This window comes from Delphinus delphis, chromosome 5 (genome assembly GCF_949987515.2).
Source record: "Delphinus delphis chromosome 5, mDelDel1.2, whole genome shotgun sequence".
Lineage (NCBI taxonomy): Eukaryota > Metazoa > Chordata > Mammalia > Artiodactyla > Delphinidae > Delphinus > Delphinus delphis.
The window spans coordinates 89,475,361-89,496,080 of NC_082687.1; positions in this window are offsets into that span (position 1 = coordinate 89,475,361).

The following is a 20,720-nucleotide window of genomic DNA, read 5'->3' on the forward strand; positions in this document are numbered from 1 at the left end:
CACAAAGCAAAACTGAACAAGTTTCTTTAGTCAAACAGTAATTCAGCTTGGGAGAACCGATGGAAAATTTTAATAATTATTTAAATATTGAGAGTACAATTAACTTAATGAGAGAGTAATATTTCAAATCTCAGATCAACTGGAGTCCTGCAAGTTAAGGTACTAAAGTACAACCACAGACACAAATAAAGTATATATTTGAAACAATTCTATTTGCTACATGAGACAAGGTTACAAGAAGGCCTACAGAATTCATTTCATGTCTCCCTTTTTATTGTCAGTTTCCTTTTTGTATTTTCTAAACATGCATTTTCTTTTTCTTGCACTGCTTCTCTTTTGCTCCAAGTTTCTTTTTATCTGCATAATGTTTTATATCTGATGCTCTGGTAGTGTCTCACAGCTCTTTCTCACTTATGAGCTGTCATTGAGTTACCATCATGTCCAAAAACTGTATCAAATGAGCAGACTAAGAAATAAAGTGAAGGGTGAAGGTACCACTTACATGAGGGCTAGAGTCTAAGGTCAGAGCATAAATAAGAAGACAATTGCGTATTTTCAAATTACGTCTGAAACTCCATTCGATAGATTCTAGGTGGGAGATCCTCCTTAACAAAGTTAAGTCCATTTTTCCACCAGTATTGGAATCATGCACTCTTTATTCAGTTGAACCACAGATAAAGTAGTTGGCTTCTTTATACAGGCCATGTAGAGGTTCTTTAAACATAGGTTCACAGGTGAGATACTCAGGTTCTGAGAGGCATATGGAAACCAAGATGCTGGCAGAAGGTGGATTCTGAGTTCCCAGGTTAGGCTACATCTGGGATATTTGCACATTAAATAGCTGTACAGGTTGACTATTCAGTATCAATCAAATGAATATTTCTCTTCTCTGTTTCTTTTCCTCCCCACCCATTTAAATACCTATGATGAAATTCCATTGAGTTGAGTATGTATATGATGTGACTCTACCCTGTATCAGGATGAAAGTGCCCACTGCCCTGGAAATAAAGTCATATCTCTATAATTCTCTGGTCATCCTCTTGAAAATCATTAAAGCCATACACAAAGCTTCTGTACATCAAACGTGGCAACTTACAGGATGTGACAGATGGGATTTTGGTCTTACCCCTTCACTGTCCCTTATGTGTGAATCATGTTAATAGAGCTGGTTAAGCAGAAAAATTGTGGTAAATATGTTGGCATTATTAAAATAGTTTTTGCTTGCCTTGATATTGCATGGGGAAACTTCTAGTCTTTTTTTTTTCCTTCTGAATCCCTCAATCAAGATGGATTGAACTAAGATGCCAGTAAAACTTGGCTGATGGAAGTCACATGGCTTCATCTGTTCTTTTAGCTCTTTCTAAAAAACTTATTTTATGTTTTTTATAAAAGCTTTATTGGAATATAATTTACCTATAATATAATTCACCCACTTAAAGTATACAAGTCAATGATTTTTGGTATATTCACAGAGTTTTGCAACCATCACCATAATCAATTTTAGGATATTTTTATCATCCTCAAAAGAAATCCCATACCCTTTTTTCTATTTTAGCTCCCCCACCTCTGTGTCTCTTCAGCCTTAGGCAACCACTAATCTACTTTCTAGTTCTATAGATTTGCCTCTTCTGGATATTTAATATAAATGGAATGTGAGTGAGGGGGATAATGGACATGATATTGAGGGTCTGGTAGCACTTATGTTAGCCAGAAGGAAACAGTATGAAGATCTCTGTTTTTCAGACCAGTTTAGATGAGTCAGTGGATTGGTTTTCAGGAAGAAAAATCAGGTTTCAGCATTTAACTGGACATGAATGCAACCTATCATGGAGCAGGTGCTGAAAATAAACCACACAGCTCCTAAAATATATATTTTGGTAGTAGATCGACATCAGCTATATATCAATATTTTCTCAATGACAGTACTAAATTTACTGACACATAAGGTATATCAGACAATTCTTTTCACTTGTTACGCATTTGGCAGATTTGCAAAAAATTTTATGACCCTTATTTATTTCACTGTTTAAGTGTTGGTTTTAGTATTTAAGTTCATTGAAAAAAATTAGCTTACTCAATGGAGGAAAGATGTTGCCTGAATGTAAAAATACAATTTATGAGAAAAAAATGTGCCTTGCCAATAATTTTTCTAGCTACATCTCAAGGAAATTTCATCTATTTAAAAATTCAACATGGTAAATAGCTATAATTGATTTACTTAAGGTTTTATTTGTTAATTCATACATATGTGTTAGTATGATTTAATAGGTTTAGTCACAGTGACAGTGGTATAAGACATAATTACTGACTTGAGAAAACTATATGTGTGTGTGTGTGTGTGTGTGTAAACATATGTATGCTTTATACTTTTAAGCCTATCTCAATTTATATTTGCAGTAAATGGAAATGCTCAAAACCCAGATGGCTATAGAAAGGAGGTGCTCCCCATGAGTAATCTTTTAATCACGGTGATAGCACCATTTGCTAAGTGCCTATAATAGGGCAGATGATAATATGTTATTGCATTAATTTTTACAACATACCGGTGAGGTTGAGTTGCCCTTCACTTTTTTACTGAAGCTCCATGTATCAGGAAAGCAGCTTCAGCTTATTCAGCCTGTTGGTGGCAAATCTAATCATCACAATTGTTTTGAATTTCTTTACATATATACCGCTGCCTCTCGAGGTTGGAGTTAACTCTTCAATCTCCCAAATCTGAAATGATAATATAAACATTCACCATGTCAGATGTGATGCTGGTTTAGACCACATTTCTAAGGCAGATTGAGAGGGGATGCTCCATTGTAAAGTATTACCTGGTGGTTGTCCAGTGTGGTTGGTTCTTACCCACCACATCCACGAGATTGGTAAGATTACTGGCAAGGAAGATTCTGGCACTGATACTCTCTTCTATTCTCAGATCTCCAGGGAAATAATATAGTGGGCTTATTTTCACCAAAACTGTTAAAGAATCCTGATCTGGCCACTTTTTAAAACGGATCTAATGTGACCTTTAAACATTTTTGGTTTTTTCTTCTCTCTTTGGATTTGTTTTCTTACGATAACTTTTATTTTCCATTTGTTGATTAGAAACAGACAGTTTCACAGGGAAATAAAGCATTTAGACTGTCTAAACATCAGGCAGTAAGTGTTTACTGATTATCCACTATGGGGGATGTTATGGAGGATTCAAAAGAAACATGCAAAATTAGTCTAACTCTTAAAGAAGCTTAAAATCAGCTGAGGAGGCATATATATTTGTGAAATGAATAACACTGAAACACTGTATGACTAAGTGGAAAATGACTAGCAAAGAAAATAAAGACGGCCCTAAATCTTGTGCAATTTTAGATAGAGAAACCTAGTTAAAATGTGTTTGTCTCCATAATATAAGAAGTAATCAGTGTCAAGGAGATGTTTATACAAGTTTCAGGCATCATAACATTAAATACACAATCTCTGGATAGCCTGGATTCAAATCTGCCTCTTATTTGCCATTTATCAGCTGTGTGATTTTAGAAGATCACTTAACCTCTCTGTGCCTCACTTTGTCATCTGTAAATTGGGGCATGTTATTCATAGCTTACACTATATATGTGGTGTGAGCAATGCTCATGTTTGCTATACTGTTCTAAAGCTAAACATGCTATGAGTCATTAATTCAGAAAGTTGCAATCAGTTAAATACTTAGCAGGAGTCATTAAATGCTCATATTCTTTGACTAAATAATGTATTTATTATAAGTCAGAAGATTATAATATGTATTTATTATAAGCCAGAAGATTAGGGGTAGAGTCCATTACCACTAGTTGAGACCACTGCACTTGGTGATGTCCACAGCATATTTTAAGAATTTAATCCCAGTGAAAACCCTGTGATCTAGGCCTTATGAAGTCCAGAAAGGTCAAATAATTTGCTGGTGAGTAAGAAGTAAAATTAGCTTTCAACTCATACCTTTATGAGTACAAGGTTCCTAATGTCAATATTAGTCATGCCATAGAAGAAACACATTTCTAGCTGTACAAATAAGTTTATGAAACATAATTACTATAATAAAAATAATTGGAAAATATTTATACAGCCAACATCAAAGAACTAGTTAAATGAAATATGGTAAGTGAACATAATAAAATGAATTAAGTTGTTAAAATGATAATTTAGTATAATAATTATTAAAGGTATTTGTAAGGAGCATAATAAAATAATATATAAACATTTAGTAAAATTACATAAAATATATAAACATGGATAGTATATGCTAACTCAAAATTATTGGTATGTGTCATATATGATTCAAATTTAGTTTATCCTGTATTATTTTTTACATAAAATTTCCAAAGACAGAAATTTAGAGGTAAGTTATTAATGTGTGCATTCTTGAAGGTCATTAATTTATTTATAAAATTACTTTGAAAATATATAAGTATATACAAACCAACTGAGGTTAGTTCTGCGTGTATAATGATAATAAGTTGAAGTTTATTCCCTGAAGGAGCTTGCAGTCTATTGAATTCAATAAAAGCATTTATACTTCCAAAATTATTTTCCACTTAGAAAAAAAATTTAGATTTGTATAATATTCTTTCTTTCCTCCAAATTGAAATCTGGGTGGTTCAAATATATAAGAATAAAAATAAATATATATTTTTTTAAATAGGAGAAACTATAATATATATACCTGGAGTATGTAATACATTTTGAGAGAAAAAAATTCCTAACACTACAAAATAAATCTTTGACAAATGTAACTTTATAAAAATTATTTTTTCATGGAAAAAATTACTGTGAATAAATACAAATAAACAAGCAAACAAACAAAAAATCAAGACTAGGGAATATTATCTATAACACATAGGGAAAACTAGTTTACTATATATGATTGGAAAAAATTTAAAAGATTATCAGAGAACTGGAAAACAGGACCAAATAAATAACGTAATTCATCATTGAAAGATAAAGATTTTTTAAAGTACCTCAGAATTTTAGATGCAGAAAATGGAGAAAATGGGGAAGAGGCTCTAAAAAAATAGACAGTGCCTGAAATTTTTCTTGAATTGATAAAAATTAGCAATTTTCATTTTCAGGAAAAAAAAATCTCAATCAAGATAAATAAAAAGCAATCCATGCAGAGACACTTTTTTTTTCAAACTGCAGTACACCAGAGACAAACCAAAGACCTTTAAAACATCCAGAGCAGGGACACAGATCACTAACAAAGAAGAGATAATTAGACAGTCATCTAATTTCTCAATTTCTACCATGTAAGTCAGAACATAGTGAAATGATGACCTTAAATTTCTGGGATATAAAATAATGGTGGCAAAAAAAGACATTATCAGAGATACAAACAAAAACTTAGAGAATGGATTACTGCTTAATAATAAAGGGTACGAAAAGACAACCTACTGAATGGGAGAATATATTTGCAAATGTTATATCCAATAAGGATTTAATATTCAAAATATATAAATAACTTACACAACTCAATATAAAAAAATCCAATTAAAATATGGGCAGAGGACCTGAATAAACATTTTTCCAAGAAAGACATACAGATGGCCAAAAGTCACATGAAAATATGCTCAACATCACTAATCATAAGGAAAATACAAATTAAAGCCACAATGAGATGTCACCTCACACCAGTCAGAATGGCTATCATTAAAGACAACAAATAACAAGCATTGGTGAGGATGTGGAGAGAAGGGAACCCTCATGCACTGTTGTTTATATATACAATGGAATATTATTCAACCATAAGAAATGAAATTGTGACATTTGGGACAATATGAATGGACCTAGAGGGGTTTCTGCTAGGTGAAATAAGTAATACAGAAGAAGACAGATACCATATGAATTTACTTATATGTGGAATCTAAAAAACAAAGAAAAGAAACAAACAAAATAAAAACAGATTCATAAATGCAGAGAACAAATGGTGGTTGCCAGAAGGGAGGAGGGGGTGGTGGTGAAATAGGGAAAGGGGATTAAGAAGTACAAACTTGCAGTTATAAAATAAAGGTCATGGGAATGTAAAGTACAGCATAGGAAATACATAGGGAATATAGTCAATAATATTGTAATAGCTTTGTATGGTGACAGATGATTACTAGACTTACCATGGTGATCAAGTCATAATGTGTATAAATGTCAAATCAGTATGTTGTACACCTGAAAATAATGCAATATTGTATATCAACTATAATTTTATGAGAAAAGAATAAAAGACATATATTGAGAAGAAGGAAAACAATTTTATAAGGAAATTCACATATTCTGGGGGATCATGAAAAAAAAATGAGCAAATATGTGAGCAAGTTAAACACTGGTTGCTAAAAAGAATAAGAATACTGTCCAATGAGTGTTGTTTAAAAACTAAAACCAGAAAATATAAAAACCCTAGCTAAAAACACGTAAGTTGGAAAGCAGTGATTAGAGTTGACACATTCTGAGTTATTTTAAATTATTAAAAATTCCAAGGGCTGAAAGTAAAAGAGTACCTAAAGTGCATAACATTAAAGGGAAAAAATAAATTTTGGCCAAAAATCAATCAATAAAAGAAAAAAAATTGGGGAGGAAAGTAAATTTAAAAATAAATCAGAACAAACTAAAATATAAAATTATCTTACAGAAATAAAATAAAAGATGTGGGTTATCACAATTAAGGTTCATGGACTAACTGATTAGCAAAACTCAAAGATTTTCTTACTAGGTTAAAAAAGACTTCTGGTATGTATCATTAAAACAAACACAGAGAAAAGTTCAGAAAGATGCAATTTAATTGTAAATAAATGATGGAAATATTATAAACCCAAATCTAATCATAGACTATATACCTATACTGTGTTACTATAAAGTGAAATAATTTTGAGTAAAGAAGCCTTACTAGACACAAGAAGAATCAATATAAAACAATTTTCACTTAATGAAAAAGATACAACAATTCTAAATTTATAATTCCTGGTAATGTATCTTGAAAACTAAAGAAACATTTACCAAAAAAGGAGCACAATTACAAGCAAGGCCCAAAAGTTTTAAAAATTAGATTCATTTGAGACATAGCCTTTGACCAGATGCAATTAAGCTAAAAATAAAAACCAAAGATATAACTGAAAGTTTCTGTATTGTTGGAAGTATTAAAATATATTTTTTAATATGAAAAAAATTAGAGTCAAAACAATAATGAAAATACTGAGCACCAAATTGTGTTGGGGGCAGCTAAATTCCACAGTAATTAGAGGGCAATATATAGCTTTAAATGCTTATATTAGAAAAGAAGAAAACTTTAAAGTTAACACTTTAAGTGCATATCCTAATTTAGAAAAAGAGGAACAGAATAAACTCAAAGAAAGAATAATTAAACAAACAATAAAGATTATGGCAGAAATGGTAAAATAAGAAAGAAAGGATATATTGTTATAGACGTTTCAAGACCATAAAGATAGTTTATTAAAAAAAGTTAATGAATATACAAATATAATGACAACATAACTCAGGATTCTGTACTAAACAGTATAATAGGTGACCCCAAATCCAGCAATATATAAGAAAGATACTACATCATAACTTGCAAGAAAGCAAATTTAATTCAACATTAGAAAACCTACACTGTAATTATCCATATTAGTAGATATAGAAAAAATCACATAATCATCTCAGTAGAAGCCTAAATAAATCAAGCTAGAATTCAACAACATTTCAAATTAGGAATAAAAATAAACCTCCTTAATCTGATAAAGGAACTCAAAGAATATTCAAAAAAATTATTAGAATAAAGTAAGTTTAGCCATGTTTCCTGATAAAATTCAACTTTTGTATATATCAATACCATTTTCTAGATATAATATTAATACACAGATCAATACACAATACACAATTCAAAATATGTACAATTTTATTTTATTTGTACATAGTATCAGTACCATTTTTGATAGAAAATGCACACAAAAATGCACCTAGGAGCAAAATAATGTATAAGCATTTAAAGGAGAAAATTATAAAAGTTTACAGAAAAATGGAAAATAAAACATAAGAATAATGGACATACCATGTTCATGTGTGAAAATAATCAATATTTTAAAGGTAACTTCTTCCCAAAATGACCCAGAGATTAATGGGTAATTCTAAAAATTATTTGACAGGATTATTGACAAGCTGAACTTACAATATAAATGATAGTATAAAAGACTAAAAACAGCTAAGACATTTCTAAAGAAGAACCAGAGGTTTCATGCTGTCCCAGATATAAAATTTTACTATCAATACATAAAAAATTAAGACACTATTTTATGAGCCTAGGATAGACAGAGAGGTCAGAACCATATCCACCCATATGTAAGAGCCTAATGCATGACAGTACCTCCATTGCATTATCAGTGGTGAAAGATGGCCTAATTACTAACTGATGTGTGGGATGCTTGTTTAAAAAGAAAAAAAAAAAAGAAAAAAAATGGATCTTTATCTAATGTTTTATACAAAACAGAATTCCAGATAGATCTAGTATTTAACATGGATATCCAACTTTACAAAGGAAAGTTAGTATAAAGTCTTTGTGACTTTAAACTTAGAAAAAAGTTCATTTAAAAGGATAAAAGGGGGATTCCCTGGTGGGGCAGTGGTTGAGAATCTGTCTGCTAATGCAGGGGACACGGGTTCGAGCTCTGGTCTGGGAGGATCCCACATGCTGCAGAGCAACTAGGCCCGTGAGCCACAACTACTGAGCCTGTGTGTCTGGAGCCCATGCTCCGCAACAAGAGAGGCCACAATAGTGAGAGGCCCATGCCCTGCGATGAAGAGCGGCCCCCGCTTGCCACAACTAGAGAAAGCCCTCACACAGAAACAAAGACCCAACACAGCAAAAATAAATTAATTAATTAACTCCTACCCCCAACATCTTCTTTAAAAATAAATAAATAAAGTAAAAGGCTAAAACCATAAAAGACTTTATTTTTGTGTATGGTGTTAGGGAGTGTTCTAGTTTCATTCTTTCACATGTAGCTGTCCAGTTTTCCCAGCACCACTTTTTGAAGAGGCTGTCTTTTCTCCATTGTATATTCTTACCTCCTCTATCAAAGATAAGGTGACCATATGTGCCTGGGTTTATCTCTGGGATTTCTATCCTGTTCCATCAATCTATATTTCTGTTTTTGTGCCAGTACTGTACTCTCTTGATTACTGTAGCTTTGTAGTATAGTCTGAAGTCAGGGAGCCTGATTCCTCCAGCTCTGTTTTTCTTTCTCAAGATTTCTTTGGCTATTTGGGGTCTTTTGTGTTTCCATACAAATAGTGAAAAATTTTTTTCTAATTCTGTGAAAAATGCTATTGGTAATTTGATAGGGATTGCATTGAATCTGAAAAAATGGGGAGGAGATCTAAATAGACATTTCTCCAAAGAAGACATACAGATGGCCAACAAACACATGAAAAGATGTTCAACATCACTAATTATTATAGAAATGCAAATCAAAACTACAATGAGGTATAACCTTACACTGGTCAGAATGGCCATTATCAAAAAAAATCTACAAACAATAAATGCTGGAGAGGCTGTGAAGAAAAGGGAACCTTCTTACACTGTTGGTGGCAATATAAACTGGTGCAAACACTATGGAGAACAGTATGGAGGTTCCTTAAAAAACTAAAAATAAAGCTACCATATGACTCAGCAATCCCACTCCTAGGCATATTCTGGAGAAAACCATAATTTGAAAGGATGCATGCACCCCGATATTCATTGCAGCACTATTTACAATAGCCAGAACATGGAAGCAACCTTAATGTTCATCAATAGAGGAATGGATAAAGAAGATGTAACACATATATACAACGGAATATTACTCAGCCATAAAAAGGAATGAAATAGTGCCAATTGCATAGACATGGATGGAACGAGAGATTGTCATACAGTGTGAAGTAGGTCAGAAAGAGAAAAACAAATATCGTATAATATCACTTATATGTGGAATCTAGAAAAATGATGCAGATGATTTGGCAAAGCAAAAATAGAATCACAGATGTAGGGAACAAACTTATGGCTACCAAGGAGGGGAAGGAGAGGGTGGGATGAATTGGGAGATTGGGATTGACATATATGCACTACTATGTATAAAATAGATAACTAATGAGATTGTACTGTTTAGCAGAGGAAACCCTACTGATCTGTGGTGACCTAAATGGGAAGGAAATCTAAAAGAGTGGATATATGTATACGTATAACTGATTTACTTTGCTGTACAGCAGAAACTAACACAACATTGTAAAGCAACTATACTCCAACAAAAATTAATAAAAAAATAAAACCATAAAAAGAAAAGCTAAATTAAAATTGTTTTGTTTCTGAAAAGATGCCATATAAAGATTGAAAAGAGAAAGTACAGACTTAAAAATGCTATTTGCAATATGTAAAACCAGACAAGGGTTAGTATAATAAATTGATAACCTATTTTTTAAATCAAGAAGAAAAAGACAAACAATCCAATATAAAAATGAATGAAACATCCAAACAAACATTTCAGAATAGTGAAAACACAAACGGACCCAAAATTATATGAAAATATACTCAACTTTATTAGAAATCATAGAACAGCTAAATAAAACCATCACTTTTCTAACACTGCAACATCTGAAAATATCAAATACTTTTAAGCAAGTGAAGTACTCACTGCAAGTGGGGGTCCAAACTGTAACAATGACTTTGGAAAACAATTTTGGCATGTTTAGTAAGTTTGAGAATATCTGATGATCTAGCAATTCAGCTTTCCAGGATATATAGCCTTGAGAAACTTTTCTATATGGTTACCAGAAGAGATATAAAAGAACATCTGTAGCAGCATTGCACTTAATAGAAAATAGTATGTATAGTGAAACACATAAATAAATAGTGGACTATTCATTCAATGGAATACAAATGTGGAATGGAATACAAAAGTGAAGATGAATTAATACAGTATAGATCAGATTAATATAGTATAATACAGTATAGATCAATCTTGCTTGTGTGAAAGAAGCAAGTCATCCTAGAATATAGAATATTTTTCCACTTACATAATGTTTAAAACCAAACAATGCATATTTTAGGGGTAAATACACATGTGATAAAAATGTTAAGACACAGTTATGGCACTCTTAGCGCAAAAAATTCAGGTACCTCTGATGGTGGTGAAAAAAATGTTAGTAGAAGGACATGTAGGCGTTTTCCAGGTAATTCTTAACCTTGGTGCTAGGTATGGGGTGTTTATTTTATTTATTTTTATTAATGTGCTCTAAAATGTACTATATACATATTTATATACTCTCTTTGATATGCATGGTATATTTCTCAAAATTATACAGTAAAAAAATTATTTTCCTCTTCTACCAGAGCTCATTTTAATCTACTGAACGCTGAGCATTAAAACCATCTGTTGTTTCATACCCTCCTAAATACTTGTAAATACTTCTGCACAAAGCAACAGGAAAGAACACTTTCCTTCACCTATGTGATGTTGTCCAAAGACCTCCATGGAGGGCCAAGACATCTTTATTTATTTAGAAAAGATATGGGAAAGTAAACCCCTGTACTGAGTGCCTACCATCTACCAGGTATGCTGTATAATCTTTACATCTATCTTATTTAATTAACATACTCAACACTCTGAGATGTTATTATTCCCACTTTTACTTGAAGAAACAGAGAACTAAGGGCCATCCACATGCAGAGCTGTGACTTGAGGCCAGCTTAGTTGGACACCAAGTGCATACTTTCATTCACCCCCACTCTCACAGATTTAACATCTATTTCTGACACCTTGAGATCGTGAGCTGCTTGAGAGCAAGAACTGTCTTTTTATCTTCAGAGCCTTTATCTGTGAGCACAGATTAGTCTTAGAGTGCTCAGTAAATGCTCGATTAATGATTCATCATCACTGAGAGTTTTAGGATTGACGTTTTTGGCCCATGTATTTATCATGAGTTATAATGGCCAGAACAAGAGAAGAACATTTTAAATTATTCTATTCGATGATCTCATATTATATTTAAGTAAACTGAGGCCTGAAGCGTTTAATTGGCATGTCTGTGAAACGACATCCACAGAACAAAGTGGGATATCCATCTTTGTATCGCTGTTCTCCTGGTCTTCTCATTCAAACACCTCCCCACTGTGGATTTGGCTACTACTTCTATGTGAAGTAGGATAGGATCCAGTTGAAGATTTTAATACCAATCTGTTTGTCCAATCCATTCCCTGACTTAGGTGTTTTCCTTAGTGAATAGAGCTGAGGACATTTTAATTAATTTATTATGTCACTTCAATTATGGGACTCAATTAATAATTGAAATGGGTTTTTAATTGGTTTATATCCTCTAGGGTATCATATTAATAACATAAATAAACTAATAGGTTTGCATTAAATTAGGATTCATCTATATGCATATCTGTTGCCTCCCAATATGTTATCTATTCTTAACCTCCAAAATGAATGTAACTTTTTAAACAAAGACGTCCTGATGCACTAGTTTTTTGTTATTGTTGTTCCACTTTGAGGCAAGGTCATAGTATTTTTGAGTTTGAGATGAAAACTGTCGACGTTATTTCTATTTTTGTCACTAGATTCATGATTTCCCCAGTTCTCCAGTCTTTTCATGTTGATATCACCTTTGAGTTGTCTCTCTTTTTCAGCCTTCCATCTAATCATAGATTTATATACCATCACACAGAGGCAGATCCTTAAAGATCATTTGTTTTTAGCTAACGAAATTGAAAAATCAGAGAGGTTACACAGCATGCCCAAGCTCACACAGCAAACTAGTAATAACGAAAGTGGTCTCTATTTAGATATCTTATGGGTTTTCCCTCAAATGTCATTTACTTTGGCCCTTCATTCTGCTTTGGGATGTCACCATACAAGACCACGATAGGACTGGTATTTCCTTCTCTTGAGAATAACTGAATGATTTACCTTATTGAAAAAAAAATCAAATTTCTTTCTGTTATTCTCAGCACTTAGCAAAATATCCAGGACAATAGTGTCTTTATTACAAGTTATTTGGGGTAAACTGCCCAAAGGTCTTCTAGCATTTTTTCCTGCTTATAGCATTAAATCCATGCACCCACAGGAGGGAATTCTAGTATAATCCACCCCTGAATGCTTGGTCTAAATTTACTTTTTCAACATTGTTCTTGATGTTTCCCTTACCTACTTTCTCAAAATAAAAGGTCAAACTCACCCAATTTCTCTTATAGCTAGTGCATGGCTCTACCAATGGAAGTACTTAACGACCTAGTGACGCAGAAAGGAGGGGTTGGAGAATTCCTTTCCTCTCTAACGGTGGTGGCAGTAGCAATGGCTATCTGTTGAATTCTTGGCAAAGAAGAGGCCTTGGTGCTGGAGGTACTTGTGGTAAATTCAAGTTCCTTAGAAATGGCAAGTTCCAAGAGGACAACGGCACCTAATGTTCCATGGTAGCACCAGCATGTCCTTGCTTTTCTCGTTAGAGAATTTCCTAAAAGATTAGCATTTAGTCTGATTCCTCAGCCTGCTCAGTGATTCTGCGGGCAACCCAACAGCTTTTAATAAACTCTTTTTCTTAATAAGCCAGAGCCAGTGTTTTTTGCTTGCACTATAGCACCATTACTGATGCAGTAATAATAATCACTGTTATATTTGATGAGTAGTTTATATGTCTATTAAGTTGCCTCTGCTTCCCAAATATAGCAGAAAATTGACTAAGCTGAAAAGACAAAGATTGCAGAATAAGTCATGTCTGCTTGCCTTTTGTCAGGCCTCCATATACAAATATGAATATCTGACCCTCCCATTGTTCCAGAGGACAGCATGGGATAAAGGCTAACATACTCTTTTGTGTTGTAAACTACATCATCATTGCTCCAGGAGACAATGGGCATTGCCTTCCACCATGTGTGCCTGGGTGTTGCTAAGGTCTTTCTTTTGTCAGCTCACATTTCTGATCTTTAAGGTCAAGGTTCTCTGCTCTTGGCACATCTTAGATTGGTAAAAGGAAGCATTCACATACCAAAGTTCAGACAGCATGACTGGGAAAATCACCCATCTGACCCAGAGACACTCTCTCCTTGGAAAATGACTATATTATATCCAACTATTAAAATCTCACTTTGAATCATCTAACATGAATCTCATTCAATGTTCACAACTCTTAGGTGGGTGCCGGTAGTGTGATCCTCACTTTACAGATGAGACTCAGAAAGGTAAAAATAAAGATCATGATTACATACCTCAGGATTAGCAGAACTAGGACTTAATTTCCTGTTGCTCTAATTCAACAGCCTTTATTTTTCCTGCTAAAAACGCTGTCTTGCAAGGAAAGCCTCTTCTATAAAGTTTTTTCTGAATACTCCTCTCTTTCACCTTCCCAGATTCTATTGATCACATTTTCCTTTAAGCCCTAAATATACTTCTGTTTTAATACACAGAATACCACTCACCTTCGTTTATGTGCATACCTCCCTATCTGAACTGTAAGTTACTGAGAGCACAGATTATGCTTTATTCATCTTTGTTTCCCATGTTCCTAGCATAGTGCATGGATTATAGTAGTTGCTCAATAAATATTTATTACAAGAATGGATGGGTGAATAAAAGCAGAGGGAAAAAGTCCAATTCTGTATAGGTAACCATGAAATATTCATTTAGTATTCCCCAAAAACACACAAGTTAAAGGGAGAAGAAGGCTCTGGCACTGCCTGTTAAACCAGGATGAACTCACTATGACCCACTTCAGAGAAAATAACCACACTCTTTGAGAGCATTACTCATAAACCCCAACTACTCCAAACATTCCAATGCAGCTGGCCTGCCTGCCTACTGTCTAGATCCCTCCATAGTACCACACACATGGCCATTTCATTACTTACAAGGGAGCCATGGAACCACACAAAGAAAGCTCTGTGTGGAGGCTGAAGTGGCAATACTGCTGTTCCGTTGCAGCTGAGAGCATCCTCATCTGGGCACGGACTTCTTGATAGTGCACCGGACCAACAGTCCCCATCAAAGGGAATCAAGGCACTTTTCAAAGCCTGGGAGTCACACTGGCTTGCGTTAGAAAGTGTCTGGGCTCTAGAGATTGGTGTGGAACCAGCAATATATGCTGTGGTCATTCAGGGGATTAAAAGCTACAGCCACCGTGATTACGTGGAATTAAAAACAAAGAAGTGACCATGCAATCCGATGGCATTGCATTCCACTTGGTAGAATCCAATTTGTAATTCTGAGGGCAAGAAAATACCATCCTTTTTTCCTTTCTTTCTTTCTTTTAAAAGAGGAGCCAGAGTAGAGGAAATAGTGCATGGGCTTTGAATTCCAAAGACCAAGGTCTAACATTGGCTTTTTGTCTCATTCATTGTTGACCTTCAGAAAGTTACTTCCCATCCCTGAGACTCCAATTTCTCTCCTGCAATACCACTATTATAATATCTTCCTCTCACTCGCTAGTAGGGATTAAATGAGATGATGTGCATGAAGTACTGCTGCATTATAGGAACTCAGTACATCTTGTGTTTCATACTTTATTTCTTTCTTATTTACCACCAATTTCTTTGTGTCCTCCTCACTCCTTTATCTCAGCACAGATGTGCTTGGCGCTCTATTGGGGGTGACCTGCGGGCCTTTCTGAAAGAGAAGGTAGAAGCCAAGGGAAAAGGAGAGTTCATCAGTTATACGAAGAATCCTTTCCTTCAGGGGTGAACATTCTGCAGGCAGGAGAAAGGAATCCGTGGGGACGTGGGCAGATTGAAACAGCTGTACACTGAGCAGGTTTACACTGGGAGAAGACATTTCCTTTCAAGTGTTTCTGTATCTTCAAAGCACAGCATTGAAGAAGACCAAATGATATTCCCTCTGCTGAGTGAGGCTGGGATATCTGCTTTAACCTCACTACACATGTGAAAAGGGCTTTGATGACCTGAGAGTGGCTTTATGGGCAGTGACTTCCTTCTTGGTCCTGGGCCATAAGCAATTTGTGCAATGCACATAGAACAGACTATTTCATTTCTAATTTTTCTCTGTGTGGGCTGCCTCTGGTCCCCAGGGAGGTTGGTAAAGCAATCTTTGAAGTGGGGAAGATTACTATTTGTGGGGTGACGCTGGGATCTGGCTGCCTTTAGGTAAATGAGTATTAAAGACCTTTTTGTCAATAAGTGTTCCATTCCAGAGCTAGACCCAGGCCCATCCAAGTGTACAGCTGAGTGGGGCTTCACATGTACATCAACAATTCCAGTAGAGAATATTGTTTTATATTTGAGACTAAGTATTTCTTTCCATATATTTGGACAATTTCCAGAGTCCTTAAGTAAAACAGTGATTTATGCTCACGTCTCAGAATTCCCCATCACTATGCTGTAATGTAATACTCTGAGTTCCTCTATAAAGTTGGATGGGGCAGATAGGTTCAGTTTACAGATGAGAAGGGTGAGGCTCAGTGAGCACGCCATTTGTCTAAGATGGTACAGCTGGTTAGGAGCAGCATCAATATCAGAATAACCATCAAGACCTACCTCACCAAGGTGGACACACACTCTGTGGGCTTCAGAGCTTAATTCTGTGTGAATAAGAAAAGAAAAATATTCTACTTTATAATTTTTAGAAAACATGTGACTATCTCAACACGTTTCTAGGTCCCCTCCCAGGACCATTGATGGAGCCTGGGCAAGTGAGGGCCCCAGAGTGTGACCTTCACTATCTTCACAGTAAATCATTTCTCCTTCTGCAAAGGAACATGCTAGCAAGAGACCTGTGCCTGGCACAGCACACAAACATGATAACTCATAGTTGTTATGATTACTCTCTTTGGCCTTATGTCATCTCTAAAGTGAACAGGAGGTATACTTTTCAAGTTGGGAGCAGTGGGTGACCTGGGTGGGTCATACTAGAGTTCACTGCTGCCTTCAGGACACCTACCCACCTACATGGCTCCCCCTTCCCTCCTTGGGGCCATCATCCTTTCCCAGAACCTGCTCTGTTTGGTCAATGGCTCAGGTCCTGTGACTTGTTTTACAGACTGAACGTAGATTCTCTTCACAACACTCATAAGCTGATTCAACTAAGGACCTACCCCCTTATTTATCCTTTAATATCTCCCTTCCTTTTTAGAAATTTGTATTGTTGACTCATTTCTAGAGGTCAGACTCCCCTTTCCTTTGGTTCTCTTTTTGCAGCTCTAAACAATGACTTAAAAAATTTTTGGAACCCCGTGGAAGCTTTGTAAGCACCCATCTGCCTTTTTCATGCCAAGCCCAATTGTTATCCCTCATTTGAACCACGTGCTGGGCTCTTGTTCTGTGCAGAGCAGGCAGAGCAAGAGAAGGCAGCTGACTAGGTATCAGGAGACTCAAGTTCTAATCTTAACCTTGCTCCCCTCTTCTTATCTCACCTTGTATCATACCCTTACCTTTTTGTGTCCTGGAAATAATAGAATCACAGTGTATTATGTTAGGATGAAACTTTAAACAATGGCTTCCATAGGGTTGGGCTGCATAAGAAAATCATGATGTACTTTTCTTAAAAAAAGCAAATTCCAGGCTCAGTCTCAGATCATAGGATCTGAATCATAGGAAGGGACAGACAGTCACTATGATGCCTCCCAAAGCATCACCAACAGCCATAAGAAGCAGATGGCAGTTCCAATAAGCCACAGATAATTCAGGAAATCAGAGACTATTTTATTGCTTTCCTCTTGCACAGAGGGGATATCATAATATCAACACTAACCCTTTTCATCTAAATCTCAGATAATGATCCAGCTGAACTTGAACTTTGATCTGTTGGCCATGCGCAGCTCTTACAGGCACCTTTGGGCTCTACTTGGCCAAGCAACCCAGTGAGCTGCCTCCTTGCTTAGCTTCCATTGGTGCTGGCAGCAAAATTCCTGGGGACAGCAAGCCTCCTCAAGGGCTGGAGCTGGTCTTTAAAACTTTGTTAAGTGGTGTCCTTGTGCACGTTGGGGCACAAGTGAGGCAGGGATCTGTGTGGTGCTTATTCTGAAATGCCACTGCCGATCCTGTGAAGGATCCAAGAGTGGATCAGATTCCCAAGGTCCCAGCTGGCGGGTCTGTAGGAAAATCAGATTCCTGTGAGTCCTTAGAGGTCACAGGAGGGTGTATGACTGCTACTGGTCAGAGGCAGGGTAGCTCAGGACAGAGATAGGAAGGGAGTGGATGGGGGAAAAAGGGAATGAAATGTGACCAGAAGAAACTGACTCCAGTTATCATTTTGCCGGTTTGTCAATTCTAGAAGGTACGTGTGTCTTGAGTACCACACAGAGAGGTGGTCTTTAATCTCAGCAGCCACAATCACACATCAAGGGACAAAACACACAACACATACAAACACACACACACCCCTCATGTATGTGACTCAGCTGTGAGTTCATGAATGTCACTGAAAGTAGCAACACAACTGAAAACTGCATGTGTATATAAACACCACCACACACTCATATGCTCAGAGCATACTCCACACCAGTTTGGCAGAACCTCAGATCTTAACCAACTTTTAACCCTTTATTAGACTCATAGCCTTCAGGACCAAGAACTATAGTTCATTCATGTTTATATTTCCCCACGTGCAGTACCTGGAACCCTGTAGCGAGTGTTTGTAGGATAAATTAATAGAGGTACCAGAAACTATTTGGGTACACTCTTTCTTGGTATTGAAAGTTGGCTATGATGAAAGCCTCCTAAGTCATTTACATGATGAATAAGATAGAAACCTTCATTGTATTTTTAAATGGAGAACACCAGGCATCCATGAGATTTGAGAGCTCTTAGCTGAAGGCAAGTGAACTTAGTACAACCCGTGGAATGATTAGTTCCAAGACAGATTTTTATCTTTTGTAATAGATAAAAAATCCATTCCAAAAGATAAAAAACTGTGAAGCCATCTGGGTTAAATAGCATAACAATGATCACACTGTAATATTATTAGTTGTATAAAACTCTGTCTCTTCTACTAAACCGTGAGCTCCTTGAAGGTAGCAGACTTGCATCACTCACATCTGTAGCCCTGGTCCCTGGAGGAGGTGTGGGTCAGATATACCGTAAGGGATTGTTATGTACTGATTAAAGTGCAAGGAAATGTAAATATTGACAAAAATCTATTTGAAGTGTATGTTTACTCCAACATCACATATGTGCCTCTTCCAACTGACCTTGGAAAGAAAACACTTTGCAGTTGAAAGGGAATAGAATGTGTACAGAGATTTTCCAGCGTTTATTTTTACATTGAACATCAACCAGACCCCGAGGCTAATGCTATTGACCTGTAACATGCACAGAGATATGGTAAAGCAACTGGTCACTTGGTCAGCGAGCTGAAAGGCCAGGAGTATCCTGTCCTCAATGGGACACTGCCATCTGGTGTATGCCCCAGGTTACATAACCAGGGAAGGGATGTAGCCCAGGGTCAAGAAAGCTGGGAAGGCAGAGCTAGCACTTGAGTTCACACACTGCAAAGATGCTCTGTAGACAAGAATGATCACCTACTGGTTGGCATCTTGGAGATGAAAGTTTAAATTAACCCGAGATGGGCTGGAGAGGATACTAAATAGTAAGGAAAAAAATTTCTCAGTGTCTGCAATGGGTTGAGCATTTCACATTGGTTATCTCGTTTAATCAGAGTCCCCAGCAAGGTAAATATTCAAATGCTCATATTATAAAGGTGAGGAAATGGAGGCCCAGAGAAGTTAGGTAACTTGCCTGATTATACAGGCAGAACTAATAATCAAACCACTGCTCTTTTCCCTATACCTTGCTACCTCTACCTTTTTCATTTCAATCAATAGCCTCTTAAGAAGGGGGATGTTCTTTTCCTTGTCCAAATGTGGTTTTGAATAGAGCTAGATAGTCCTCAATGATCAATAATCTATTGCAGTGGATAAATTCACTCAGAGTTCCTGAATTCTAGTAGCTTACCATCCAGGTAGAAAGAGACAACCACATATTAAAGTGAGTTAACATTTAAAAATTAGTGCAACATCAAGGCCAAAAATATTATTTTGCAAATAATATAGGTCAATAATTGCCATTGACCTATTAAGAAATGCAGGAGTCAAGGAAAAATCTGTAATACTAACCCTGTCTTGATTTAAAATTTTGATATTTTGTTCATTATGTATTTTTTCACTAATTGTTATCATTTTTGCTCTGTAAATACATTTTCCAGCTTTATTGAGATATAATTGACATATATATTGTGTAAGTTCAAAGTGTACAACATGTTGATTTGATATATGTTGCAAAATGATTATCTCCATAGCATTAGCTAATACTTCGATCAGGTAACACGCTACCATTTCTTTTTTGTGCTGAGAACATTCAAGATCTACTCTCTTACCATCTTTCAAGAATATATTACAGTTTTATTAACTATAATCACCATGTTTTACCTTAGGTCCGCAGAACTGACTCATCGTAAAACTGAAAGTTCTACTCTTTGACCAACATCTCTCCATTTCCCCCATTTCGCAGCCCATGGTAATTACCATTCTTGTCTCTGTGTCTATGAGTTTAGCTTTTTATGATTCTACATGTAAATGATATCATGCATTATTTGCTTTTCTTTGTCTGAATTATTTGACTTAGTATAATGCCCTTATGATCCATCCATGTTGCTGCAAATGGCAGGATTTCGTTGTGTCCCATGGCTGAATAATATTCCATTTTGTGTGTGTGTGTGTGTGTGTGTGTGTGTGTGTGTGTGTGTGTGTGT